This window comes from Hemicordylus capensis, chromosome 3, assembly GCF_027244095.1.
Source record: "Hemicordylus capensis ecotype Gifberg chromosome 3, rHemCap1.1.pri, whole genome shotgun sequence".
NCBI lineage: Eukaryota > Metazoa > Chordata > Lepidosauria > Squamata > Cordylidae > Hemicordylus > Hemicordylus capensis.
In genome coordinates, this window is record NC_069659.1 from 324,523,232 (window position 1) to 324,536,861 (window position 13,630).

Below are 13,630 nucleotides of genomic sequence, written 5' to 3' on the forward strand. Positions count from 1 at the left end.
TAGGCAGCTGCCTTATAACAATCAAACCACTGGTCCATCTAGCTCCATATTGTCTACACAGACTGGCAGTAGCTTCTCCAAGGTTGCAGGCATGAACCTCTCTCAGCCCTAACTTGGAGATGCCAGGGAGGAAACTTGGAACCTTCTTCATACAAGCATGCAGGTGTTCTTCCCAAAGTGGCCCCAGCCCTAAGGGGAATATCTTACAGTGCTCACATGTGGTTACTGTTTCACCAACAAGAATAGAGTTTTGTCAGGCTTCTGTCCTCTAAATAAGTGTCCAATTTCTGTGATTGCTTTTAAACAAAATGAATATGTAGTTAACATTATGTAATAGGCAAATTATTATGGAGCTTTGAAGAGAGAATTGTTCATGAAATGTGTTTAATGAAATATCACTAAGACAACTCAGTTGTTCAGAGTTATAGAACTTAAATATTCATTCTCGTGTGTGTGTGTGTGTGTGTGTATGTGTGTGTGTATTTTCATGTTGTGGTTGAATACATGGAACACAGAGATACTTGGCTAAGGTTGGTTCTGTCACCAACCATCCAGTGCAATTTTAATTCAAAGTTACATAAATTCTAAAAACTGCTTTGGTTATTATTAGACAAATTACAGACAAAAAGTATATGTATCATTATCATTATCATTATTATTAACATCTAATCTGCATTCTGTGCTTTTAATAAAATAGACATCTTCGTTCAATTGCGAGGCTCTTTCACGAAGGCTTCTTCCCTGCATAACAGAAATAATAATTAATAAACTCTAATTTTGAAGCCTACAATCCCTCATGCACTCCCACAGCATGAAAGATAACAACCACTTACCCTCTGTTAAGAGAAGACAAAGTAAACCATTAAGGCACAACCCACAAGCCAGCCAATCAAGAGAAGGGCAGGTACAACCAAACGGGAATATGGGATTGGCTCTGAAGAAAGATAATAAAGGCTTCATTTACATGAGTAATGAGACATAATTTCTGAAGTCTAACATATTTTAAAGAGGAATGTGTATGTTACTGACATACTAATAAACATAAATGAATGCAGGAAGATGGAACAGATGTAATCCTCTGTTCCAGTCTGTCATCCCAATGAGTTATGAGTGCAAACAGCATTTCACAGTAATGAAATGATTTTTTTTTTACATTTCTGAGTTCAAATTCATTCAGATTTGCATTTTAAGAACATAAGAACAGGCATGCTTGATTAGGCTCAAGGCCCATCTAGTCCAGCATCCTGTTTTCCATAGTGGTCCACCAGATGGACCACTGACCACTCTTAAAAGCCCCGACATAAGATGAACCTAACATTTATCTATGAAAGGTAGACTACAACACTCATGGCTGAAGGAGCAGGGAGTGGCCCATGGGGCACAGGTCCCCAATTAATTGCTCAGATCCCCAAGTATCATCAGCACCTCCCTCCTCCATTGTCAAGGTCTGGCCCAAGGCCAGCGAAGTACACGGCTCGGCTGCTTGCTGTGGGTGAATGACAATTGTTGAAACTCAGCAATGAGTGGGAGTCAGAGGCTCCAATTTATGGAGCCAGTCGAAAGCTCCCAGGTGTCAGGATTTACGGCTTGTCAGCCTTCGATAACAGGCGCTTGCTCCTCCGCACTGCCTCCAGTTGTGACCTGCGTTTGAAACACCTGTGTTGCTGTGGCGTCGGTGGAGCTCCAATGCCTAAATCATCCCCCGATTGGTCGCTGACATTTTCTGCTGGTTCAGGCTGTTGAGTCTGTTCTGAACCGTCAGCTAATTCCACTGCAGTCGGGCTCTGCCCTTCAGACATTCCAGACTCGGCTGAAATGCCGACAGCTTCCCTTTCTTCCTCGCTGTCAGAGCTAGGGGACATGACATCCATGACCTTTTCCAGAAGGAAAGTGCAACAGTGGAGGCACCTGTACAGAGCAGGTGAAAGAGCTCCTAGTCTCACCTAGCTCTTTGCTGCTTCAACCTTCATAGGTTCCACATTATAATATTAGGGGCAATTATTCTTGGAGGGTACATCTGAGTTTAATTATCAAGGGGGGGTTATGGGTCCACTCTCAGATCTTGTAAGTATCCAGCAAGGTTCCTGTGAAGTAGTGAGCTTCTGCCCTTTAACATAAGAACATACAAACAAGCCCTGCTGGATCAGGCACAAGGCCCATCTAGTCCAGCACCTTGTTTCACACAGTGGCTCACCAGATGCCTCTGGGGAGCCCACAGGCAAGACATATGTCCAATCCCTCTCTCTTGCTGTTGCTCCCCTGCAACTGGTATTGATAGGCATCGTGCCTCTGAGGCTGGAGATGGCCCACAGTCATCAGGCTAGTAGTCCTTGATAGACGTGTCCACCATTAATCTGTCTAAGCCCCTTTTAAAGCCATCCAAGCTGATGGCCATCACCACATCCCATGGCAAAGAATTCCATAGATTAATTATGCGCGGTGTGAATACAGCTTTCTGAATCTTAAGCTCTCAGTGAATGTATCTCACAGAGAGATGCAAATTACAATGTATGACTGTGTGCAGAGAGAAAAGAGGACCAATGATTGCATTCACACATGGGTCCTTGCCATATACAGGCCCTCCTTGCACACACAGACATAAATGCCTAACACCGTCTTGTTTGGATTTTGCCATAGACATTGTCTCAGCTGTTTGTGTGGGGCATGCTTGTCTATGTTTGAATGTGTCTATGTACTGGCTTTGGGGTGGAGTCGCAGTTTGTTTGTCTGCTCCTCAATTGCTGTCCTGAATTCCAATTGAGAGGTTCTCCCTCTCTCGGCATAAGATACTGTTATTCTGTTTACTGTTTTCTTAGCCTATGCTTTAGTTAGTGATAAATATTTCTCAGTTTCTCAGTTAAGGTTGGTTTCCTGTTCAATTACTTATAGAGCATAAGTAATTTCTCAAAAATTATGTTGCACATGCATGCATTTGTTTTGGGGTGAATGACTTTACTACCTGCGCTCATTTTGAAATGAACACATGCTACCTACCAGCAGGCATGTCAACCAAACCTGCCTAAGTTCAGTTCCTGTGCCACATTACCAAGATTCTCCCAAGTTCTTCCACCCAACTTAAAATCATGGTTATAGAACACAGGCAGAAATGGAAAGAATCTCGACAACATGGCCCAGGATCTGGACTTGGACATGTTCAAATGACACACCTGCTGGGAGCATACACTCACCAGGAACCTCAGGTTCCCAGCTTAACAACGTTTGGAAGGTCTTCGGAAGACATCCAGTGGCTGGAATCAGCAGAGGAGGGTGCAGGGATAGACCCAACATCAATGGTACTGCAGAGTACAACTCTTTACTGTCTTCTGTATAAACAAATGGTTGTCATTCACTCCTATGAGAAGAAGCAAGTGCTACTATTGCAGACACTGGAACAATACGAGCAAATCCTGGGCTTCTCTTGGTGATGTGGGTATCTCATAGAGCAGGGGTTCCCAAGCTGTGACTCCTGATGTCGCTGAACTACAACTCCCATCATCCTCAGCCACAATTTATTGTGGCTAAAGATGATGAGAATTGTAGTTCCACAACATCTGGAGTACCACAGCTTGGGAACTCTCTTGTAGAGGATGCAATATGTCTCCGAGCACAGGGTTTTGCAAAGTACAAACCTCTCTCTCTCTCTCTCTCTCTCTCTCTCTCTCTCTCTCTCTCTCTCTCTCACACACACACACACACACACACACATTCCATCCATCCATCCATCCAGACATTCAGACATCCATTAGAACTAGCAATATATATTTTGGCAAATAATATGAAGACAACTTAGCAGAGCCCTTGAAAGCTATGAACAAGAACTTTAAAATATGTTATCTTTGTGAATAAAATATCTCATATTCAGGTGGACTTCAGGCAGACCCCACCATTACTGCAGTTAGGCTGGATCAGTTTCAGTCTGAGACTCCTGAGGATGTGGACAAGCTGGAATGGTACAGCCTACCACTTGTACTCTTGACCCTTGGCCGACATGGCTTATATTCCCAGGCAGGGGGGTTGTTGTAGAAGGCTTGGTAGATATTATACATGCTTCTCTGAGGGAGGGCAGGATGCCTTCTTGTCTTAAAAAGGCAATCATTAGACCTCTTCTGAAGAAGCCTGCATTGGAGTTAAGCAACTATAGCCTGTCTCTAAACTTCCATAGTTGGGCAAGGTAAGTGAGAGGGTGGTGGCTGGTTCTGGATGTGGTCACACTTCCCCAGATAGAACAGGCATGCACTCTCGGGGTTCTTCTGGATCCAAACCTCTCCCTGGTGTCCCAGGCAGGTTAAGGCATTGGCCAGAGGTGCTTTCTATCACCTACGGCTGATATGCCAACTGTGTCCATTTCTTGAGATAAACAACCTCAGAACAGTGGTACGTATGCTGGCAATCTCCTGACTTGACTACTGCAATGCACTCTATATGAGGCTGCCATTGTACATAGTCCAGAAACTGTCGTTGGTATAGAATGTGGCAGCCAGGTTGGTCTCTGTGTCATCATGGAGAGACCATATTAGTCCTATACTAAAAGAGTTACACTGGCTCCCATTGAGTTTCTGGGCAAAATATAAGGTGCTGGCTATATGCTATTAAACCCTAAATAGCTTAGGCCCTGGATATTTAAGAGAACATTTACTTCACCATGAGCCCCATGGCCCATTGAAATCATCTGGAGAGGTTCATCTACAATTGCCACTGGCTCCTCTTGTGGCTGCACCTTCTCTGTTGCTACCCCGAGACACTGGAATGCACTCTCTGATGAAATAAGAGCCTCTCCATCTCTAACAACATTTTACAAGTCTCTAAAGACTTAATTTTCCACCCAAGCTTTTTAACTGTACTGTGGTTTTAAATTGTTTTTAAGGTTTTCATTTTTAATCTGTTTTATGTTATTGTAAATCACCCAGAGATGGAAATTTGGGGCTGTCTACAAATTTCAAAAACCAATCAATACATACATACATAGAAGGGTAGGGTTGTAAAAGATGCTACTCAACGGAGCTCCAGTTTAGTTGAATTATGTTAATGAAAACAGAAGGGTCAGAGAGACTGCTATGCCCACCATATGTCATCAGGCAACGAGCAGCTGGCTGAGAGAGATATTGTTTCAGGGGAATCATTAAAAGCATGCAGATCATCAGCTGGCACACCAGAAGGGTAGACATGAGTGCTGCTTGCTAGAATACATATCCCAAGAAGCCACACCCATGGAACTTTATACGAGATCAGCTTATTTGTTTATTTATTCCAGAAATTAGATTCTGCCTTTCTCCCTAACTGATAACCAAAGTACTTAGAAAAGGATTAATATTTCCCATATCAAAGCCCACCATTAAAGCTAATGTCATAAAGCAACCAGTTTAAGCAGATCCATAATTGTTGTGCCTTCTTTCTGAACACAAATAATAGTGGAAAAACTTCGATGAAAAACTCTATCGAAAACTCTGTTTTAAAAAAGAGCTCTTTAAAGACAAAGCTACCATGGAAAAGCTCCTTCTTCATGCTGAAAGAGTTTTGACAGGGCAAGCAGACAATATCATCATCAATTTTATTACAGCCATTGGCCAGCAAGAATAGAGGTAGCAAATATGTGCAATACAATGATCAATAATCAATGCTAAAACACAATAAAACAAAATACAATGCAAGCAGACAATATTTAAAGCTGGGCTCTACCCCAATCTCAGAAGACAAGAGGGCTTCATTGGCTAAATGTTGAACGCAAATGGGAATATTCAGAACACAAATGGGAACATTCCCAAGGACTCCAAGGAAAGTAGCTCATCTTAGAACTTGAATGGCCAAGTTCTAAAAGTTGTCTTCTGGCATTAGAAGAAATAAAGAATCTTTATCATGTGGGAGCAGTCCCACATGATCCTGCTTGTCCCTTGAGGCCTCCAGGAAAAGTGCAGATACACATCATATCATCGTCTGAGTAGATCTGGCAGCTATCTAGGACAGAGTCACCTCCACTGCTATGTTGAAACTCTGGAACTCACTCTCCCTGGAGGTTCATCCCTGCTATCCTTCAAGATGGTGGTGTCGGAAGCGGGCCTCATTTAACACACCTCACTCTTGTGTGTCTCCCTGTCCCACTCCCTATCCCAAGCAAAGACTCAAGGTCCCACTGTACAGCAGCAAAGTTCTCTCCCTGGCTTCTCCAAAATAGAGCTGAGAGAGATTCCTGCCTGCAACCTTGGAGAAGCCGCTGCCAGAGGCGTATCTAGGGAAAATAGTGCCTAGGGCAAACACTGAAATTGTGCCCCCTGTCCAAGCATCTGACACCCATCTTTCAGATAACTTTACCATAATATCAGCTCAAAAATACAAGTCAAGCTCGTTAATCTTTTAATATTTCAAAAACTATTTAGCAGTGGACTTAGCCAGACCAAAAAATGCTGGAAAACTACAAATTTCAGTATGTGGGGGCTCATGAAATACCAAAATACTATGTGGAGATGTACTTGGAAGACTAAACAGAAGTGCCTGTCTAATTCTCTACTATGCATTGTAGCATCACCATTACATAAGTTTTAAAAATCAATGGAGAATTTGACTTTTCCCAGATACTCTGTAAATAAATAAAGGATATGCAGAGTAAACTGTGTCACTGCTTGGAATATATTCTAGTCTTTCAGAAAGACAGTTAAAATGAGAGAAAGAGAGCAAGAAACTCCCAGTGGGCCTTAATATTAAGGTTTCACACTGATTCAAAGACAAACTCACCATTAATAGCCATATTAGCAAGACATCACATTTAACTCACTTATCACAAGAAGCAAAGTAAGAGCAAATGAATACAATCCTAGCTCTTAAGCGTCAGCTCAGTATTCACAAGCCCTGATTCTCTGTACATAGTGCCAATCTGAATATGTGTACAGTGTCTTATATTATATATTTGTTATTATTATTTTTACCCGTAGCCCCTTTGGGGGCTTCCTAAAGGCTGGGGGGGTTGCAAAGATTCCCCCTCACCCCGCTGGCCTCTAGGGCCTCGCAGGGACCATTTGAGCATGTGCAGTGGCCGTTTTTAAAAATAATCTTTTTTTAAAAAAAATGCCACTGAAAACAAAATGGCCACCGCGCATGCTCAAATGGCCTCTGCAAAGCCTGGCATGACCTAGAGCCTCACAGAGGCCATTTGAGCATGCACGGTGGCCATTTTGTTTTTGGCAGCCATTTTTTAAAAAATAATTTTACAAAATGGCGCCCCCCTTCAAGTGGCACCCGGGGCACGTGCCCTGCCTGCCCTACCCCTAGATACGCCCCTGGCCGCTGCCAGTCTGTGTAGACAGTACTGAGCTAGATAGACCAATGGTCTGACTCAGTATATGGCAGCTTCCTATGTTCCTATGTTCCTAAAACAGAAAAAAATGTGGTTTTTTGGAGGAGCCATGAGTGGAAACCCACACACACACCACTTGTTACACAAACACTCTGAGGAACCTACTCCAGCATGCCATAATGTGAGGGAAAAACTACCTCCTTAATGTGTTTCTAAGTTCCAGTTAAGGGCACTAAGCCTGACTAGGATATTCTCCCCAGCCATTAAATTAATTAATCAAGAGGTTCAAAACCTCTTATCCCAGGTTAAAGACCACAAAAGTCCAAATATGGCCAAAGAAAACTGGTGTGACAACTGCAGCACAAAGAGCCTAATAAGAGGTTCTGGAATCTTCTTATGGGAGTAGGAACTATAAGCAAGTTGGTGGGCACCCACCGACCTTTATAGGAAAAACAAGACAAAACTTGCCACTGAATAGAATCCATCTAATCAAAGATCCTAGGAAAGAAAGAAAGAGGCAAAAATATCTCTGTCACCCATTCTTCAGACATGGCCAGCTCAATAGATCTATTTTTACAGCACAAAGGATTTCTACAAATTCCTTTGTTCAACCAGCCTCAGTTTGTGGCATAAGAACAGAAGCCCCAAACATGGCACTGAGAACAGTCACTACAACCACAGTCTCTCTGACGGCAGTAACCCAGAGAAAATATGGCCTGAAGAATTGTCTCTCTGAGACTCCATGGCAGCACCGGTCTCTGTTCCCCAATCTATCTTCACGCCAAGATCCAGGATCTCTTCACAGAGAGGAACTTTTCCAGAGAGCAGGCTTTGCCATGGGATTAAGTGGGGTGAGGTACTGTGGGTTATGAGGCATATCGGATATTTCTAATTTGCAAAAAAAAAAAAAAAAAAAAAGATGCAGAAAGTGGATTTTTTAAACCCCGGACATAAATCAGGCTAGGCTCCAATGCACAATGAAAAACCCAAATCGCGTGTGGAGTGCACCCTTAACTCAGACTAACTGCTCATGCGCCAGTGCCAACTACTCTCAGCTGGTGCTGACACAGGAACAGGCTAGCAGTCATCACTGCGAGGACAGGGCTGGAATGGGGGCACTGAGAGGGCAGTGGAATGTATGTGGGGAGGGCGCCCGGTTTTGAGCAGAATGGGTACTTAAGGGTGGGAGTATTCACTGCTGCCGAGTGCGGCAGGGCGCATGGGTGCCCCACGGGTGGGGTGCACTGGGAATATGCCCTGTTGTCCTGTGGGCCAGTCTGAGCCGGGGGGGGGGATCCCCACAATGCACCATGGACTTGCGTGGTGCATTGTCAGATTTCCGGGAGGCGCGAAGACGCGTCCTGGCCCCCAAACCTCCATGCTGCCTGGGGCAGCAGCCACTTGTCTGGGCGTACAATCCGCACATCCAGCAACACTGCCAGATCATCTGCAAGGAAGGCAAGCTGCTGCAGCCTTCCCCACCGCCCGCCCTCAAGCTCGCTCATGGGATTATGAGAAAGGGCTCAACCTGTTCCAGTCAGACACAGAGGCGAGTCTCACGATCAGTGAGACTCACTTTTAGGGGGCTTGCGGGGAGAACAGGCTTAGCCCGCTCTCCCTGCAGACAATCACCCGCGGAGCCCTAGGCAGCTGGATCAGCCGCCCACATGACTGCCAGCTCCGTGACTGAGCCGGCAGGGGCTACGGGGATCGGGAGCCGCACGGCCCCCGGAAGTTCCAGGATGCCCCACACGAGCATGTGGGGCATCCTGGAGAGACCCCCAGGGTCGGGAGGCTTGTCTCAGCCTCCCAGTGGGAGTCTCCTTGTGTGGGGCGTGAAGCCACGCCACAGCAATACACGATCACAAAGCCAGGGTTAGCGGAGCACTCGCTCCACTAACCTCAGCTAAGGGGAGCTGGAATTAGGAGGGTTTCCTGCCGGGAGCCGCACAGCTCCCGTGGCAGTAGACGATCAGCAAAAAGCAGGCTAGGCTCCCTTAGCCTGCTTTTTGCTGATCGTGAGAATCTCCTCACAATCTTTCCCCACTTTTCAAATTCACTCTTTTGCCTTCTGCTTCATGCCAGCCTAACCTCCATCACTGATTTGTAGTGAGCCCCGCCACTCTTCTCTTTCCCCCTCCCTCCCTGGTATTTCCCCTCTCCCGCTCACTCAGATCCACCACTCTCGGGTTTCCCCTTGCTCCACTGTCAAGATTCCCCAGCCTTCTCAACACACAGAATAGCTGCTTCCTAATAGTCTAGGAGTTCTTTCCCCCAAACTCAGTAATTTAAAATGTACAATTGCTCTGCCTGGTTTATTAACTGAATGATCAGTGGAAATTCCTTGTTTATTCATCTGATTGCTAATTCCCTTTTGCTTTGTGTGAATATTTATGAATAAACTGTATTATTGTTTGATGGATGCCTGTGACATCACTGATTCCAACACATATTGGCCCTTTGGTGCAAAGATCCCTTTGTGTCTGTCAGTAAGCATGCTTTGTAACACAGGCGTTTCATGCTTGGTGATTTGCCACTCCTGATTAGTTTGCTCTTTGGTTGTGTGACCCTGAGGGACATATTCCTGGAAGCCACAGAGCACTTTAGGAGAAAGGGGAGAGTAGCAAAAATCACTGCCCCACCCCTTGCACCTGTGCTCTGTTGCTCAACAAGCCTTCAGCTTGGAACCGCCTTTGCTGCAAGGGCACAGCTCCTGCTTCACCTTCCAAACTCTGTACTGGATGTCATCCAGTTTCTCTCTCTGGGAATCTGATGCAGGTACAGTCGCTTTGCTTGTTTATAGACATCTGCTTGCCTCTACTAGGCTCAACTTGTAAAATCCCAAATAACATAATTACCAGACACCTAAGGTGCCCAAAGCTCTGTGATCCAAAGCAAAGACCTATCACTACTCAGGGGAGTGGGATAAGCGTAACAATAAGATAGTCATTGATACATATAAAATGCCAACTGATGATGATGATTTTTACATTTATATCCCGCTCTTCCTCCAAGGAGCCCAGAGCAGTGTACTACATACTTGAGTTTCTCTTTCACAACAACCCTGTGATGTAGGTTAGGCTGAGAGAGAAGTGACTGGCCCAGAGTCACCCAGCTAGTTTCATGGCTGAATGGGGATTTGAACTCAGGTCTCCCCGGTCCTAGTCCAGCACTCTAACCACTACACCACGCTGGCTGCTGACCAATAAGTGAGAAATCTACTCATAACTATATGAACAATAATGAATGAATGAATGAATGAAACACAATGAGGCAAGTCTCATGATCAGTGAGACTCTCTGGGTTTGTGGGGAGAACAGGCTTAGCCCGCTCTCCCCACAGACACTCACTAATGCAGCCCCGGGTGGCCGGATCGGCCACCTACATGACTGCCTGCTCCGTCACAGAGCCGGCGGGGGCTGTGGGGATTGGGGGCTGTGCAGCCCCTGGAAGTTCCAGGATGCCCCACACGAATGCACGGGGCATGCTGGAGAGACCCCCAAGCCCAGGAGGCTGCTTGCAGCCTCCAGCCAGGGGTCTCCTCATGTAAAAGAGGAGAGCACTGCAGCAATACACGATTTTAAAAAGTGGGGTTAGCGGAGCACTCGGTCCGCTAACCTCATTTAAGGGGAGTGGTATTTGAGCAGGCTACCCGCTTGGGGGAAACCGGGCTCACCTGCAAGCCTGGTGGCTCCCACGATCCTTGGCAAGCGGGCTAAACTCCCTCAGCCCACTTTCCACTGATCATGAGAATACCTTCAATATGTAAACAGTTTTGACATCCCTTCTCACATTGACCTGAAATGTATAAACTTTGTATACAGTGGCTGACATCATGCGCAATCTACCATCTCTGTAATGGTCCACCCTGGGGCTGCTGGTGCCTTCAAAGGCTGAATTTGAAGGCAGTGACATTGTTTTGAAGCAGCAATTGCAAATGCTGCATTTCTGGAAGCTACTCCTTTCGCAATCATGGGAAAACCTCGGGAAATGCAGTTGCCAAAATTGCTGCTTCAAAGCAGTGTTGGGGCTGTCTCTGCACTCCTCAGCAGCCCTGGGGCAGAACATTATGGAGACAATAGGCTGTGCATCGTGGCAGTCACTGACTGCACTTCAAAACCTTTAATATCCACTGCAATTTTGTTATGTTTAAATGGTGGAACAATTTAAAGGTACATGGATTAAGTTCATCTGCAGCATAAGAAACTTTAGCATCTTGCTTGCTTCCCCAACTTAAGGGAGCTGGCTTTCTCACCTCTGCAAACAATGCTGCTAAAGATGACAAACCCATCAAACTTAATCAGGAGCAAGAGAAAGTACTTTTAATAATCTAGAGAACATATTAATAATAATCCAGAGGATTATTCTAAGTAAAAAGTATACCTCCAAAGCTGGATTTCCAAACTGACTTGTGGAAAGAAAACTGACAAACCCATCAAACTTAATCAGGAGGAAGAGAAAGTACTTTTGATAATCTAGAGAACATAATAATAATCCAGAGGAAAACATAGATGGGATTATTGTGCAGGGAAAATAAAAGACCTAAGACACAAAATGCAAAGCAGAAAAGTAGCAGCACAGCACACCCAGGCTAAGCTCTTACACATGAATTTATGAACACATGAATAATAGATCTAACATGTTTGGCTTTTCATCATACCTGGTACTGCCATTCCTCTCTGGTGCGTCCAAACAGAACTGATTTAGTGTTTGACTCTGCAGCTGCATCTCTGAGCTTTCCGATGCTTTAAATAGAGCAATATTTGGAATGCATTGCATCTGCTTCCCTCAGTAGTGCCAGTTCTATGCAATCCAACAGTCAGAAAAGTCAGAAATTTGGGGTCTTATGCTTTTTATTGCACTCTGACTATTACTTCTATGGAGCAATACACTATGTCAGAAAACTCAGATTATGTTTCACCAGCCAATCTAGTAAAATTCCAATGACTTTTCATTTTCTGTTGACTGTAGCTCTGCTACATTTCATTGTACATTTTATCACTGCATAGTGACATAGCTCACTCTGCAATCAGGATACCATTTTAAATGGAATTTTGCTCAAATTTAATATTTGGCAAAATGGTAGAATTCACATTTGACAGTTTTCTTTCCACAAGTCAGTTTGGAAATCCAGCTTTGGAGGTATACTTTTTACTTAGAATTTTTTGATGGATTTTAAAAAGATAATGTTAAATATTTGTCCATTTCAGAGCTTCTAATTAAGTCTGGCAGTCCCAGCTCATTAAGAGATAATGAGCTGGGGTTGAATGGGATCATTTTCAGTTTGTTACTTCTGAAGATGTGGACAAACTGGTTCAGACTGTACACCCCATCACCTGCTCTCTTGACACTTGCCCAACTTTGCTTATTTCACCTGGCAGTCATATTATTAGAGAGGGTCTGGTAAATATCATAAATGCTTCTCTGAGGGAGGGCAGGAAGCCTCGTTGTCTTAAGGAGGCTGTTATTAGACCTTATTTGAAGAAAGATGCATTGGATCCCTCAGAGTTAGCTAATTACAGACCTGTCTCTAATCTTTCTTGGTTGGGCAAGAAGATTGAGCGAGTGGTTGCTTCTCAGCTCCAGGCACTTTTAGATGACACAGTTTATTTAGATTCTTTCCAAACTGGCTTTTGGGTGGGCTATGGGATTGAGACTGCCTTGGTCAGCCTGATGGATGATCTCCAATTGGCAGTCGACAGAAGGAGTGTGCCTCTGCTGATCCTTTTGGATCTCTTGGTGGCTTTCGATACCATTGACTATGATATTCTGCTTGGTCACTTGAAGGAGGTGGGATTGGGTGGCACTGTTTTACAGTGGTTCTGCTCCTACCTCTCTGACAGATTCCAGATGGTGTCACTAGGAGACTGTTCTGAAAAGTGAGAGCTAAAGTGTGGGGTTCCACAAGGCTCCATACTGTCTCCAACGCTTTTTAATATCTACATGAAACCGCTGGGAGAGATTGTCAGGAAGTTTGGTCTGGGATGCTATCAATATGCTGATGATACCCAAATCTATTTCTCCATACCAACTTCACCAGGAAATGGCATGACACCCCCCTAAATGTCTGCCTGGAGGCGATATTGGGCTAGATGAGGGATAAAAGGGTGAAGTTGAATCCAAACAAGATGGAGGTATTGTCCATAGAGGGTCGGGATCCACGAGATGGTTTAGATCTGCCAGTTCTGGATGGTATGCCAGATTCGTCCATTTCTAGAGACAAATTCCCTTAAAACAGTGGTACATATGCTGGTAACCTCTAGGCTTGACTACTGTAAAGCACTCTATGTGGGGCTGCCTTTGTACACAGTTCGTAAACAACAATTGGTACAGAATATGGCAGCC

The 13,630-nt window shown here is 44.7% G+C and overlaps 1 long non-coding RNA gene across 1 annotated transcript; it reads right to left on the bottom strand.

Annotated features, from left to right (window-relative positions):
• Window positions 1-521: 521 nt before the first annotated feature.
• On the bottom strand, window positions 522-12,043 carry LOC128351979 (uncharacterized). The gene is made up of 3 exons (XR_008320157.1): window positions 11,946-12,043; window positions 834-934; window positions 522-741 (listed from the first exon to the last, which is right to left on the bottom strand). It is a non-coding gene; the product is annotated as an uncharacterized LOC128351979 (long non-coding RNA).
• Between the last annotated feature and the right edge of the window lie 1,587 nt (window positions 12,044-13,630).